The sequence below is a fragment of the Triticum dicoccoides genome, chromosome 1B (genome assembly GCF_002162155.2).
Source record: "Triticum dicoccoides isolate Atlit2015 ecotype Zavitan chromosome 1B, WEW_v2.0, whole genome shotgun sequence".
NCBI lineage: Eukaryota > Viridiplantae > Streptophyta > Magnoliopsida > Poales > Poaceae > Triticum > Triticum dicoccoides.
In genome coordinates, this window is record NC_041381.1 from 24930154 (window position 1) to 24934951 (window position 4798).

The window sequence follows — 4798 nt, forward strand, 5'->3', positions numbered from 1 at the left end:
AGTGACAAGTAATTTCAGATAGTAGTAGTACTAATACTAATTAGAGCGTAAAAATAGATACTACATCATGCATTTAAAAGCACATTTAATAGATTGTTCCCTTTAAGTCCACGCGACGGTTTGTATGAACTGAAAAAAACATTTTTTCTGGAAAATGAAAACTTATAATCTTTCTTAACGAAAAAAATTAAAAACATTAACATTTTCAATAATTATTCAAGGATAAAAAATAAGTCTACATAACAAACTTACCATGTCATATGTTTCAAATAAAAATGCCGTACTGTGCCTTAACTAACATACATTTATTGTTCCTGTAAAAACATACATATATTGTTGTTTTTTCCTGGAAGCCTGGTGCCTGTAAGCTAGGGGAGGTGCGTGAAGGTCTTTTTCCATTGTTCTAAACCATATGTCTAGATGACTCGAATTTCTTCTAAGGGTAAGTAGTTTAAAATTACTATGCTAATTCCTTTTTGATAGAAAGTATATACGGAACAATCTCATAGTATAAACCTTAAACCCTAAACCTAAATCTTAAAGCCGAAAACAAAACATTGAACCGTCAATCTAGTGAACCATCCATTTATTAATAGATTGTAACCATTAGATCTTCATCAACAAATAATAGAAAATAAAGCCAAGAGATAGTATTACCTTCAATTTAAAATATAAGTTTCTTTATAGAAAAGCACAAAACGATAGGAAAAGAGGAGCACCAAATAAAGAAAAAAATTGGTCATCAATCTGGTGGACCATATATTTGTTAGCATACCACATCTGACAAATCTTTGTTTGCGTGCCTAAACAATTCGTAACTATTAAGAATGCCGAGATGTATCATAGTTCTTTTTACTTAGATGTATTATAGTTGATTGATTTATAATGGTATACAAACATATATCTGACTACTGGGTTATTAATTGGACTATAAAAATAATATAACATCCTACTCTTATACCTATTAGAGATGACGATTATTACACCATTTCAAACAGAACACACTACATTCATATTTCAAATAACACAAATAATAGAATAACACATAATAATTATATACATCACAATATACATATTTCTAGAAGTGTACATATAATATTAATGACTAACAATCAATGCTAAATCATCGTGCATAGCTATATCATAATACAAAGATAACATGCTATCTTGAAATCAAAACTTAATTACATGCATTCATCCAGTCTATACAAAGGTTTTCCTTGGAATGACATAATAGCCAAATTTAAATCTAAATTAATGATATTTATTGTATGATATTTTATCATAGCTATCAGTGATATAATGTGAATATATAAAGATGATACCCTCGTGCCGGTGGTGGACGGACGCTTGGTTGGGGCTGTCACGACACCCATGGACCTGGGAGACCTCGGCACATCGTTTGCTCATTTACTTGCCGATGAACTACTGCTACTACGCATCCTTCATCTTGGCGTTCCTTCGTCGCTTAGCCAACGTATCTACCCGTTCCTGCACACGCAGGGGCCGATGGGCTGTCACGGCGGTAGCTGGTAGGCACCACCGAGGGGCTGCACACTGGTGAAGCCTTGTCACCCTATCGAGCCAATAGGTTTTCGACTGCGCCAGCCCTCTCGTCCCCACCATGTGCATCAAGGCGTTCGATTCGGTAGAAACCAATGGAGGTGTCGAGAAGTACCCGTATGTATGGCGAGTTCAGGCCGGCAAGCGGGAGAAACTGCAAGGGGTGCTGTTGGAGTAGCTCTTACCTCGACACAAGAGATAGGGGGGGGGGGCAATGCCCCCCTTCCCTGTTAAGATCGAAAATGTTGTATTTACTAGACTAATTCACAATCGCTAGACAGAACAACAACAATGGACGGTGGTCCCTCCATCCGCTCTCCCACTTCAATGGTGTGTGCCCAGCTATGCAACGTAGTGGAGCTGGCGGCTGCATTGCGATCTACAGGTAGCACTCCGCCTCCATGATGGCGAGGATGAAGAATCTGAGGCTGCCTTCAGGGTTGCATCCGGGGCGAGGCCCATCCAAAAGGTGGCTAGGTTGAGTGTGTGCGTGAGAGCTTTGAGGCTTGTCACAACAAAATGTGTTATATTCAAAGACGAAAATACACATGATGAAAGAATGACCTCCGCGTAAGGTCATGTTAGTTCGCTCGGCTTGTTATTCAAAAAGGTAAAATGGTATGATTCTGGTGAAGTCTTGTCGTTCCCACGTGTAATTACAATAGCATCTGTACAGTCCATTTCATATGCTCGCGTTCATTCCCCCACATTGTTTTCCCAATTCAACCCATTAGCACCAAGTAGCCAAGGAGGGACACAAGATATCTCACTATGGTAGTGCAGATACGTCTGGCCAAAGGAGCTCAAGCCATGCGTGACGAGCCAAACTTGCTCCCTCGCCGGGTGCTCGGGTGCTATCAGCACGGGTGAAAAGAGATCTTACTCAATTTGACTCTTGGCTAGCGAGGCTAGTTAGCTGTTTATAAAGACAAAATAACTAACTTTAGTGCATATGAGCATCCCAGCGAACCCTTTCCTTCAGTGGAAGATGGCTCTTCTCTGTCGATATAGGAAACGAGTGGAAGCAAGATATGAAAATGAGATGGCTCTCCTCCGTCGACAAGAAATGGAGTGGAAGCAAGGAATGAAGATAACTGCCACTAATAAACGCACTTCACTATGTAGATTGCTCGGTAGGTTGAACAAATCTAGTATTACAGGCTAATATGCCTCCTTAATGATAATGTCAAGATTTTCACTACACAATTGCTGCTAATAGACTCAATGCGGTTTATCAAGCATGTTGTGGCCATCCCAAACAATTTCATAGAAGGAAGGAATATCGTTGATGGCGTTGTCATCTTTAATGTGTCCATCCAGGAGATGCACTAAAAAAACATGAGTGAGGTAATCTTTGAAAGGGAATTTTGGAAAAGCGTATGACATAGTCAGATGGCCTTCTCTGCCATATCCCTGATTAAAAATGAAGGGCTTCTCCAAGAAATGACGTGTGTAGGTCGATAGTTTTGTCACTAGGTAGTGTGCTAACAAACCCCGTGGTGACATTGACCACTACTTCCATAAAAAAATGGACATCGAAAGATCACCCACTGTCCACAATGATACTAAAATATATTTGGAAATTTCAAGTTATATTCACAAAATTTTAAGAATGTTCATGTATTTAAAAAAATCATGAATTTAAGAAAAAAATATCATTTATTCATAATCTATAATCTATCTTTCATGGGTTTAGAAATTTCAAAAAATGTAAAAATGATTCTGAATTTAAAAAGTATTCACAAATTTAAAAATGGAAAACCCCATATAAAAGGAAGCAGAAAAAAATAAGAGACTTAATTAAAAAAGGGCAAAGTGAAATCTGTAAGCTGGTAGAGAAAAAACAAGGGAAAAACCCGGCCAGAATGGTCAAAAACCTTTATAAAAACCAGAAGGCAACAACCTTTTTTCCTTTTGCTTTTCCATGTCCGCCGTTGGTGGTCCGCGGCAAACCCATAGGGTCCATAGCCTCGCCCATGAGCTTCTTCTACATGCATCCCACCCTCATGAGGTGCAATAAGGTGAGTATTGCTACTGTCATAGAAGTTATTGGATTCCCAAAGTGGAAAGGTGATGTTGCACGGCAACAGATAGTGTTTCCCTCATTTAATAAGAACCAACTAGATAGGAAGCGCGCCTTGGCACGCGTTGCGCGACCCAAGCACAAGATCCAAAATAGTATAGTAGCTTAAAGCTCGACACATCAAGTTTGGCAAAAAGAAATAGATCGAAACCTATGCAGTATGGTAAATGAGAATTATAGCAAGTTATTTACGTAGAAAGCAACACACTCCACAGATCTTTCATGATAATTAGATCAAGTCATTTTTACATAGATAGACTGGACTCTGAATAGTGCATTAGAGGGTAGCCATATATACAGAATAGATATCCCATTGCTCTGGACAAAAGTGTAGAAAAGCCCAATTACACTGATTGTGTTCTGTAAGTACATCCTTCGACGATAAATGGCTCTACGAATTCCAAGATGATCCAACATGATATAAAGAATGAGATTCTCACAATAGTATGGTCAAACTGAGTCGACGGAAATGGTTTAGAGACAACATAAGTAAGTGGTTGAAATATATAAGCAATAAAAGAACGTATCTTTGGGCAGCAGCTCAATGCCCCTTACACTTTGTTTGGATGTCTATATTGGAGGCCTCTGTATTGTATTGGTTTTACTTCCAATTCAGCCAGGGAAAACATGAGTGAGGTAATCTTTTGCCGTCTACTGATGGCGACAAACCGTTTCTTCGTTGTTTGCCTGATGAAAAGGTGACCACAAAGACGCCCCCTGACAACAACTTACCAATTTCCCGTAGTGCCTCTGTCAGCACACCGCCCAAGGATGAGGCTCCAGCCAACCGACATGTACGTGCACCCCGGTCGTAGCTAGAGCCACAACGGCCTGTGTGCATGGATCTAACCGAGACGGTGCAAACTTGCCATGCTTGCCCATCCAGTTGCACTAGCGCACCATCCACTTGACGACAAGCCCATCCGCCAGTCGCCATGACCCAAGGACCAGAGCACACCAGCGTGCCAGATGGGAATCTTTAATTTACTATACATGGAGTGAATGAAATTAAATAGGGGTATATAGGAGGTAATATATGTCTAGATAAGTGGTTTCCATGTATTTTTAGACATCTGTGGGTTTGGAAGATGTTAGGATGACACTTCGTTCTAGTGGTTACAGGGGTGGACCGAGAGAGTTCTTTCCTCCACT